The sequence below is a fragment of the Galeopterus variegatus genome, unplaced genomic scaffold, assembly GCF_000696425.1.
Source record: "Galeopterus variegatus unplaced genomic scaffold, G_variegatus-3.0.2 Scaffold109, whole genome shotgun sequence".
NCBI classification, from domain to species: domain Eukaryota; kingdom Metazoa; phylum Chordata; class Mammalia; order Dermoptera; family Cynocephalidae; genus Galeopterus; species Galeopterus variegatus.
Window position 1 is genome coordinate 984,856 of NW_007726220.1, and position 11,537 is coordinate 996,392.

General features: G+C 39.6%; 1 protein-coding gene across 2 annotated transcripts in view; it reads right to left on the reverse strand.

Moving 5' to 3' along the window:
• Positions 1-11,537, reverse strand: part of WASF2 (WAS protein family, member 2) — a 79,136-nt gene that overhangs the window by 20,545 nt on the left and 47,054 nt on the right. The gene's annotated exons all lie outside the window — the stretch shown is intronic.

Here is an 11,537-nt window from a genome sequence, read left to right on the forward strand (position 1 = left end):
TCCCGGTCTGGTACGGGCGTGACACTGAGGGTTGCGATCCGTTGCTGGACACGAAAAAAGACAAAAAGGAAAAAAAAAATTTAAAGATAAAACCCTAGACTTCAACAAAATTTGGTGTTCTGAGGGTTGCGATCCGTTGCTGGTCACGAAAAAAGACAAAAAGGAAAAAAAAAAATTTAAAGATAAAACCCTAGACTTCAACAAAATTTGGTGTTTTTTTTTTCTGAAGGTTGCTCCCAGCTATGCTCCCAGACCATCTGAAGAACACACACTATCTCTTTCTCCTCCATTCTTTCATAACGGGGTTCCTCATCTGAGCCACAGGAAAAAGAACATTATTAGAATGACTTTTCTCAATTCTGCTCAAGATTACACATAACTAGTATCATTCTAGATGCACTGGAGAAAAGTAAAATACATTACTACAGGGGTGTCTAATGGCATTAGGGTTTAATTCTCTCGTGGAACCCCAGTTGAGAAAGACTCCTCCATCAGCAGCAGCACTTTACTGGAAATTTTGTGAAGCACTGGGTGTTAAGGAACCACTGAATTAAGGAAGTACAAGGTCAAATTTGCATTTTAGACATATCATTCTAACATAAGCACAGAAGTTACATTTAGGCAGGACAAGGTAAGGTGACCAATTGGGAAACTACCCAGGCTGAGAAAGAGAAAATAAAAATGGAGAGCACTGCCACACCACAACTAGCAAACATGAACCGAGAAATCATACATGGGTTGCAGGAGTGTTGAGCCCTTCAGACCCACTTGTTGCTCTCTCCTTACAGTTTTGTACAGTTATACTCAAAGTGATAAAATGTATATTTCTTTATTAAAAGCGTCATGAAAAGACCTAAATGCTAGTGCCAGTGACAGAAATGAAGAGAAAATGAAGAAAACCAATAAAGTAGTGGATCTTAGTTGGGAAAAGTTTTAGACACATGAAAAGAGTGGATTGACCTGACTTTATGGAGTCAGTAAAGGTCTTTTTCAACTATATTTAGTTTGATAAGGGTTATTATATGCTTCGGTGGTTGAGTAGTCCCCCCTTATCCGCAGTTTTGCTCTTCTTGGTTCAGTTAGCCACAATCATCTGTGGTCCCAAAATAGGTGAGTACAGTACAGTAATATATTTTGAGAGACTACACTCACATAACTTTATTACAGTACACTGTTATAATTGTTCTGTATTATTATTAGTTGTTGTTAATCTCTTACTATGTTAAATCTCTTAGGGTGTTTATAAGTTAAACTTTATCACAGGCATGTACGTATAAGAAAAAACATAGTGTATTTGGTACTATTCACTGTTTCAGACATGCACTGGGGGGTCTTGGAATGTATCCCCCATGGATAAGGGGGGACTACTGTATTTACTAATTTGGGGATTTGAGAAGGTCTTACCATGGGGGATGTTATAGAGGAGAGGAATTAAACAAGAACTGCTGAGAAGATAAAAGTTACGAGGAAGTAGACTTTAATTTATCTAGTTCCTTTAATTAGAGCTGTCCTGTGGTAGAATGGATTCTCTTTAGATAAGGTTATGAGTTCCTGCAGCCTAATGCCCTGGATGACCAGGTATCAGGCATGTTGGGGGAGAAATTCCTGGAGTGTAAGACGGTGTTAGGAGGTCAGACTGGATGACCTCTGTAGTGCCTTCCAAATCAAAGACATTGTTATTCTCACTCTGGGCTTCAGTGTCATCTACCAAATAAAGGGACTAACCTAAACAATCTTTAGAAGCTTCCCAGCTTTAAAATTTCTGTTCAGATGCACATACTGGCCAGCTGCCAAAAAAAAGAAAATTCTGGACTTGCTTCTACCTAAGCTGCCATAACCTTCTCACTTGGCCAACATTCACCTGCATTCTGTACACAAGATCAGAGGAAAGTCTAGGGATTGTAGAGAGGGGGAATCATGGCCATGAATCAAGCCCCTTTTCCAGGTCTAGATTCTTCTAGGTACCAGGATCTATGGGATCCAGAATGGCCCCAAAGGACATTCCAGACAGAGCCCTGGGGTTATTTATACCCTGTGAGGCTCCCAGACTGACTTGGGAATTAGTTACCCAAAGAAGTCCAAAGGAAAAATTGGCTTGTGAATCAGTTCCAAACATCCAGAATAGACCCAGAAGTAATCCCCATCTTCACCCCTCGTTAGTTTTGGCCTAAGGGACTTGAGAATGAGTCTGAGAATAAAAGGCAGGCATCCCTTCCTAGTCATGGCCTGGCAGTATACTGACCAGTCTAGACTGTCACTGCCATGATGAGATTCATGTTTTAAAATGCAAACTGGATGAGGTACTCTTTCAGGTCCCCTCAAACAGTGAGATTCAAGTCTACATATTCGAAGTTATCAGAAAATATTTACATACCACATCTGGTCAATGTAAAGTCAAAGAGAGACTTTGACAGTCACCCTACTTTCTGAACTCCCACAACTCTGCTCCCAACAGCTTGGGGTGGGGGTGGGGTGAGCTGGAGGTTGAAGGGGGTGGAAAACAGTAATAAGGGAGGGCTGCACGTCAGAGGGAGGGAGGAGGCATTCATCTATACCCCACACTCTGAATTCCTGTTATTACCAGGACAGAAGACACATGACTGCTCGTTCTGGCAATGATGTTTATTACTAGCTGTTTTTCATAAATAAACAATGCTGAATTTAGAGCCAAGGTCACTGATAACACCTACATATTCTATGGATACATCCAAAGAGCAAGTATATCTGAGCTATAGCAATAACCATCACAACAGAAATGCTTCTCAAGGCAGTTCTTCTTTGAAACATACCCCCAAAATGCTGATCAGCAGTAGCCGGGGATAGGAACATGCAGGGATGTTGTACGTGTGGCAACTGGGACTTCTGCTTTCACTTCAGCATTTCCCACTGTTCTATAGTTAACAGCACTTTGGATGGGGACACAGGAGAAGAGGTTTACTTTGTAGTTTCCTCTTTCAAGAGATAATGTCTTTATGTTAAAGAATGTGCATTCCACAGAGTTCAAGAATTTCAGTTGAAAAGTCGAATAATCATTTTACTTCAAAATGATAGCACAGTCTTACTGTAATCTAAGTCTGTATAGCAAAACGTTTAAAGAATGAATTTACTGTTGCATATGGCAGTCCTCACTACCATGCAGCAACTACAAGGAGGAATGCCTCATTATAGGCTTAAGCACCCACCCACTTCCTGTTGAAATACAGGGTGGGGCTGAACTTACAAATATAACCAGACTCTCCAAACACAAGGAGTTACTGACAAATCAATTTAGGTCACTAAAACAATGTCCTAAAGAGCTAGCAGGACAGAAATGGAACTCTTGGGGTGGACAGAGAAAGTACTTGACTGGGAGAACCAAAAAAAGGAGCTTACTTGTGATCTAAAACCATGAGAAATTTCCAATTTCATAAAGGAATGACACCAGCTCTGGGCCTAAATTCGATCGATACAAGGATCTTTCTTGTCTTCATTTAGCTTTGGGACAGTAGTCCAGAAAACAGGACTTCTAAACTTCAGTCTTACTCCCGAGTACACTGTACATCTTATGAAGGACCATTCACACCTGGTAATTCCATAACTTTCTATTATCTTTTGGGGGCATACTACCTTTTGTTCTCACCTTATTCTCTTCAGGCTCTAATCACAGCTTTGCTCTTAAAACTAAAATTGAGGGATCACTTTTACCATTAAATCTGCTTTATAAATGGCCAAAATCAGGCTCTCTTTTTATTTTTTTAAAAGATGACCACTAAGGGGATCTTAACCCTTGACTTGGTGTTGTCAGCACCATGCTCACCCAGTGAGCTAACCGGCCATCCCTATATGGTATCCGAACCCATGGCCTTGGTGTTATCAGCACCACACTCTCCCAAGTGAGCCGCGGGCTGGCCCCCTTAGGCTCTTTTTTCAGTAGGATCCACCTTGTTGTCCAAAAGGAAATAACATTTAAACTGTGAGTTGGAAACCCGGATTCTAGTTCTTCGTCTTAAAATTTCAGTTCATCTCTCTAGTTCTAGTTCTAGTGAACTGCACTAAAAAAACGCTTGAGAGATGCTATATAAAACTGAGATTTTGTTTGCAAAGTATCAAATTATGAATAATTTTACTCATAAATGAAGAAATCTTACCCCTAATACTTGTGGGTACAAGATTTCTTTCAGCCACAGTCATCAATTGAGCATTAAATTCACACAGGAGTTTAACATGAAAACTCAACAACTAAGTTGCTCTGAAAAACAAACACACACAAAAGTATCAACCCTCAGCAAATCAGTTCACAATATTACTAGAAATATGTCAATAACTCACACAAGCCCCAATAAAGTATTCTTCATGTTCAAATGCTTCCTTTTTTATTTATAGCCAATGACAGAAGAGAGTGCTCTCCAGTTGGTGGTGCCCAAAAACTTGAGATAAGAGGACAGATACAAAATAAATTTCTTTCCAAGTTACCTGGGGAGGAAGCCAAACCTGGGTATATATTCTAGACTCTCAGACAAATGGAGAGCCAAAAGTACAATACCATATGGGAACACACAATTGGTTTTTATAGAAGGGTCTAATTCCATTTTTCTACTCTACTCAGGGATGGAGAGGATGGCGTTAGGTTGCAACCTTTCTTTCCTGGCTCTTGCAAATAGCAGTGAGTATTGCATTAGGTTAAACTCCCTATAGACAAGGCACTGAACAACCCACTGGTGGATTAAATACTGTGACAGGTTTGAAAATGAAGGAGGAAGAAGATAATCAGAGCCAAATTATGTATCAGGCACTGAGTAAGTCTCATTTCATATGGCCAGCTGTCTAACCATTCATTTTAATCTCTATGATGCTTCACTCCATATTTCAAGCTTCACTCTGCAGTAACTGCTTCCTCTCTGGGATGGAAAAGCCAAAAAAGAAACCCACTTTACACAACTGAGAAAGGCCAGGGAAAAGAAGGCTGCAGAGCAACAACAAAAAAGGAAATTCAGCAAAATGTTCTGCTAACACCTCAGGGCAATATACAAACATACCGTGTGGTCACGGAGCAGGCAGAAGTAGCAGTCCTGAGAAGTCACTGTTAATACACCAGCTTAAGTGAGGAGAGAGACCTAGCAATAACAACCACATCTTAGCAACAGGGAGTGGAACTATGGAGCAAACTGCCTTGCAATTCCATATCAACTATTCTATTCTGCCAGTTGTAACAAGAATTCATTTCTGAAAAAGTGTCATACACTCATCTGTCATTAACAGCCAAGCCGTGAACGACTAAGAGTCAGCAGCAAAGGGCAGCTGTACATCTACTTCCTCTCACAAGCTCTATACACCACTCAAAACACAGGATTTATAAGGAAAAGTCCTTGAGCAGAGGAAAAAAAATAAGTACCTATTCTTTTCTTTCTATGCTCAGTTTACTAGGCAGTTTACCAAAACCCTCAAAATCTAGTAAGCAGTAGGGCACAGCAGCAAGAGCATGAATATTAAGAGACATAGGTGTGGGTTTCACTATACCACTGCCACATTTTTGCTTTGGGACCTTGGCAAGCAGTCTAATTTCTCAGTTTATTTCCTAACCTGTTCAATTAGTATAATGATTTCTAGTCTGTAAGGTTATTGTGAAGAAAAATGACATAATGCATGTATAAAATGCTTAGTGCAGTACCTGTCACAAAATAGATAATTAAAATAACAGTAGTAATAATTGTAGTAATAGTAGTAGTAGTAGAATGGTTAACATCTACCCAGCCCTTGCATTGTTCTAAATGTTTTATATGTTGTTCCCTTAACCATTATACAACAGTGTCTTTTAATAAGCTTCAGGTTGTATTAAGGGTTAACTACTAATTACTGCATCCTTATCAATCAACGAATATATAATCAAGAAGACACAAAGAAGTATAAAATCTCTCCCTTGATTCCAAGAGCTTATAATTTAGTTGAGGAGACAGGTAAAACCACAGTTAAGTAATAATATAGCAAATAAAATATGTCCAATTATCAGATGAATGATGTAGTCAATGATGACAACAGAAAGAAAGAAAGATCACTGTGAACTGAAGAGACTGGACAGACTTCCTGGAACAAAGATCTGAACTGGGTAGAATTCGGATGTAAAAAATAAGGAGGGGAAGGTTTTCCAAATAGGGGTAATATGATAAAGAGAAGTCTTGAACTCTATGAAGAGTATATATGGAGGAGCTGGCCCATGACTCACTCGGGAGAGTGTGGTGCTGATAACACCAAGGCCATGGGTTCGGATCCCATATAGGGATGGCCGGTTTGCTCACTGGCTGAGCATGGTGCTGACAACACCAAGCCAAGGGTTGAGATTCCCTTACCGGTCATCTTTTTAAAAATTAAAAAAAAAGAGTATATATGGAAAAGTCACAATTCCAATGGGCTTCTACCATTATTTCATCAAATCTGAGATGCCACTGATTGTAGATGCACCATGATTCAAGAGATGTTAAAATGTGGGAAAGGGGCTACCTGGTTGGCTCAGCTGGTTAGAGCACAGCCTTATAACACCAAGGTCATGCATGGGTTTGGATCACCATACCGGCCAGCTGCCAAAAAAAAAAAAGTGGGAAAAAAATGTATATCTCAGAATCGATGAAATATACTTCTTTTTATAACATGAGAGGTGGACAAGATGATCTTTAAAAGTTCTTTCCAATCCTAAAATGCTCTGATTCTTTAACTCAGGCATCCAAGAAAATATTCAAATCTTACCAAACCATCAAAACCATGAAAAGAACAAAGATATAAAAATAAGAGAGACTGGAACCATACTCCACAATTTACAAATCTAAAATATCTACCTCCTAACTAGTATGTTCATCTTTCACTTTATATACATACTTGAACATCATTATAATAGCTGTCTTAATATCTCTGTCTACTAATTCCATCATCTCTTGTCATTTCTGAATCTGTTTCTACTGATTGATATTTCTCCTACTTATGGGTGACATCTTCCTGGCATGTCTTATAACTTTTGATTGGATGCTGGACACTGTGTTTTACATTGTGAAGTGTCTATCCTTACTGTCTTCCTTTCAAGAGTGTTAGGCTTTGTTCTGATAGGCAATTAAGTTAATTTTGGCTCAGTTTGGTAGTTCTGGGGATTGTTTTTAAGCTTTATGTAGGATGGGTCTACAATAACCTTTACTCTAGGGATATTTTAGCCCCAGTAGTACTAAGATGTAGTAGCCCTTCTGATATCTCTACTGAATGCTCTAAGTGAGCAACATAGACTCTCCACTCTGGCTGGTAGGAACTCAAACAACTCCCTCACTCTGGGAACCAGTTAACTCATAACTTCCTACTCACTCTTTCCGTAAGCTCCTGAAATTTGACCCTAGGTGCGTGTGTGGTCAGCAAAGACTCAAGGAGACCCTGTGGAGATTTCTAGAGCAATTTTTCTGCATAGCCTTCCAGAACTCTGCCCCACAGCTTCTAGCCACCTTAGCTTCCCTTAAACTATAATCTCTGTCTCTTCAGTATAGCGAGATGACTGTGCTCTGCTTGGGATCCCTCATCCTACTCCATGGTTCAGAATATGCATCTGATAGAAAGCCGGGGTAATCACAGGGCTCATCTTATATTTCCCTTCTCCCAGAGATCAGAGACCTGCGCTTACTGTTTAAGTCATAAATTATTTCCAATCTAGTTTTGCAAGGCCCTCAATCATAAAGAGGTATTTTAAAATTCTTAAAGTCAGATTAATTTCAAGTAATTAAGTATATACTGTACCATGAAGTACTTTTTAAAGGAGTAAAAGGAAAAAGTAGATGTCCTGAAATCAAACAAACAAGGCAGCACTTCGACTGGAAATAGGTAAGATATCATCACCATAAGTATATAACATACTTGAGTAACATTTTTTTTAATTACTTTTTGTTCTTGTTTTGTTGTTTTTACTTGGGGGAGGTTTTTTTTTTTTTTTTGATGGCTGGCTGATACAGAGATTGAACCCTGGACCTTGGTGTTATCAGCACCATGCTCTAACTCACTGGGCCATTGGCCAGCCCTGAATAACATATTTAATTAATTTTTTGAATGATCATTATTGAGAACAATGACAGGAAATTTCTCTTTTCTTTTTTAAAGCTAACACTTATATGGGTGTTTACCACATTCAAAAATCAATATAGCGGGATGACTCGTTAGCTCAGTTGGTTATAGGTGGTGCTGATAACACCAAAGTCAAGGGTTCTGATTCCCTTACTGGCCAGCCACCAAAAAAAAAAAAAAAAAAAAAATCAATATAGCTTGGTGAATCCAGAGACATGTTCAGTCAAAGGAATCAAGGCTTCCTTGAGTCAATACCTGTATAACCTTAGGCTAGTTAATCTCTCTGAGCCTCATCTGTAAAATGGAGAAAATAAAACCTACCTCACGGATAGTTCTAAGGATAAAATAACATATGTAAGACTTCTACAGGTGTACCTAGTACCCAGTAGGTACTCAGTAACTGATAGCTCTTATTAGAATTGAAAGGAACGCTGAGCTCGTTTGGACTCACTTTAACTAACGGAATAACCTAAGGAGAGCAGGTCAACTTAAACAACAATGAACATTACACAAGGGTTTTCCTAATCGGTCATCTTGTCTCTGATCTCAGTGAAGGCCAAGTAGCGGGGGGGCCTCTCACCTTCTGAGACTGGCTCTCCAGGAGTATGGAGACAAACACTGAGAAAGAAACGGATGGATTCTGCTTACATTATGCTAAGTTTAAGGATTAGGACAAAGGGTGTCTGTCTTCTAAATCACAGTCAAAAGTCAGTTCAGTATTTTCACTTTAGGTACTTCAAAGGCAAAAATAGTCTCAAAGGGACTATTATTTGGACTGTGATATTTCTTTTTAAAAACAAACAAACAAACTCTTTCATCTTAAAGGGCAATGCCAAATGTCACCACTTCTAAGAAGCCAGCCTTCCTTGACTCTTCTAGTCTGAAGTCATTTCTCCCTCGCCAAAAGTGCCAAAGAGGTAACTGAACCTATTTTAAGGAAGTAACTACATTCTATTTTGTAGCACAGATTTTTGGTGTATACAAACAACTCTTTGAGTACAGGAACTGAAAAACAAAATATATTTAAACTTAACAGAAGTAGTAGTAGCAAGAGCAGCTATCTGGAAACAATGGTGGGATTCTTAATACTTTTTTGCATCCTATAGTGTCTGCTCAATGAATATTTGTTAAATTCCTAAAATGTGCCAGGTATTTATTCACATTTTCTTGAATATCTCTAATCCTCAAAACAATTCCATAAGGTAAGTAGTAGTATGGTATCTCTGATTTTACAGAGGAGAAAAGTAAAACTCAGAGTGGTTTTATAACTTTATCAAACTCATACAGATAAACAGTTTTGTTTTGGTTTTTTTCTGGCAGCTGGCTGGTAAGGGGATCCGAACCCTTGATCTTGTTGTTATAACACCACACTAACCAACTGAGCAACCAGAAAACCCCAAACAGCTTTTAAACCTAGGTACATCTATGTCCAAAGTTCATGCTCTTTCCACAGTACCATGCTGACTCTTCACAGAACACCCAAACCAAGATGTTAGACAAGTCCATATTTCTTTTTTTTTTAAACATAAAATTATTTAGGGATAGATGGCTAGCTCACTTGGTTAGAGCCTGATGCTGATAAAACCAAGGCCAAGGGTTCAGATCCCTGGACTGGCTAGCCACCCCCCCCCAAAAAAAAAAAACCAAAAATAAGATCCCAATAAGGTAAAATTATTTAATTAGAAGGAGACATGCTACCACTAGCATTGTATTTTATTTCACCTTCTCAAAAGTGTTTCTTTTTTTTTAAAGTTTCAGATGTTTATTGGAAAACTTTTTTTTTTTTTTTGGTGGCTGGCTGGTACAGGGATCCAAACCCTTGACTTTGGTGCTATAACACTATGCTCCAACCAACTGAGCCAACAGGCTAGCCCTGGAAAATAAATTTTGTTAATAGACACATAATACTCGTACATATTTATGAGGTACTGAGGTACAGTGTGATATTTTGATACATGCATACAATGTGTAATGATCAAATCAGTCAATAGACATATCCATCACCTTATTTATCATTTCTTTGTGTTGGGAATGCTCATATTTCTTATCTTACACAGAAGTGCCCCCAAACCCCAGACTAGTTTCTTTCGCCTCGAAAAAAGACTGCATGCTAACACAAGAAAGCCTTCCTGACATATTTACCCTAGAACTGAAATGGTGTTAATGAGGATAACATACTGCTTTCTCCCTCTCTACACCCAATTTTAGCCAGCTGCTCAGGGGCTTCACATCTTTCACTTTAAACAACATAAACACTGGCTCATTTAAAGTGCCAGCCTCAGATAACATGTTCAAATGCTATTGCTCTTCAAACAAACTCCCGTTTTCAAACAGCTAAGCATTTGGGGTTCCATCACTTCTGATGGGTTACTTTTATCTACAGGGTCCCTGAGAATCATTTTAAGCTTCATTCTCTGTTAACTGTTCAAGTCATCAAATCTTGTCATCAGGGACTCTTTTTAAAACACCTAATCTTTTATCTTCTTTTACAAAAAATGAAAACACATTCCTATGTTTAATTCCTAAACTGTGTACGTATATTTTAAAATAATATTCTTCTGACCCTTTTTCTTTTTCTTTTTTTTTTTAAAGATGATCGGTAAGGGGATCTTAACCCTTGACTTGGTGTTGTCAGCAACACGCTCACCCAGTGAGCAACCGGCCATCCCTATATGGGATTCGAACCCGTGGCCTTGGTGTTATCAGCACCACACTCTCCCGCGTGAGTCACGGGCCGGCCCCTCTGACCCTTTTTCTAAAAAGCACAGTTGTATTTCCTATTTAGCCCATATCAAGATAATATCAGAAGTGAGTTTCTCCCCACCTCTTTCTGTATACAGGGAATAATGAAAAGATAAGGCTTTTTAAATTATTAAATGTAAATAGCTCATTAAGTATAATCCAATTACTTTAATTGTAAAAAGGAAGTAATTACAATATGTACACGTATTCTTGCCTAGTAGGTTTAATATCTTAAATTAGTCTTTTCAGTATTAATATTTTAAATTAACCTTTGACATTAGAAAAATGCAAGAAACTGATGTCTCTCTTTTTTTGTCTTTTTCCGTGTCCGGCAACGGATCGCAACCCTCAGTGTCGCGCCCGTACGGGACCGGGACCGGCAACGGGATCGCAACCCTCGGTGTTGCGCCCGCACCTTGCTCAGCCAGTGAGCGGGAACCGGTCTGTATGTGGGATCCGAACCCTTGGCGGGAGCGCCTCCGTGCTTCCCAAGCGGCGCACTACAGCAGTGCGCCACCTGGCCGGCCCCGAAACTGATGTCTTTTTAAAAATATAAATATAGGGGCCGGCCCTATGGCGCACTGCTACAGTGTGCCGCTTAGGAGTGCGGCAGCGCTCCCGCCAAGGGTTCGGATCCCACATACAGACCGGTTCCCGCTCACTGGCTGAGCAAGGTGCGGGCGCAACACCGAGGGTTGCGATCCCGTTGCCGGTCCCGGTCCCGTACGGGCGCG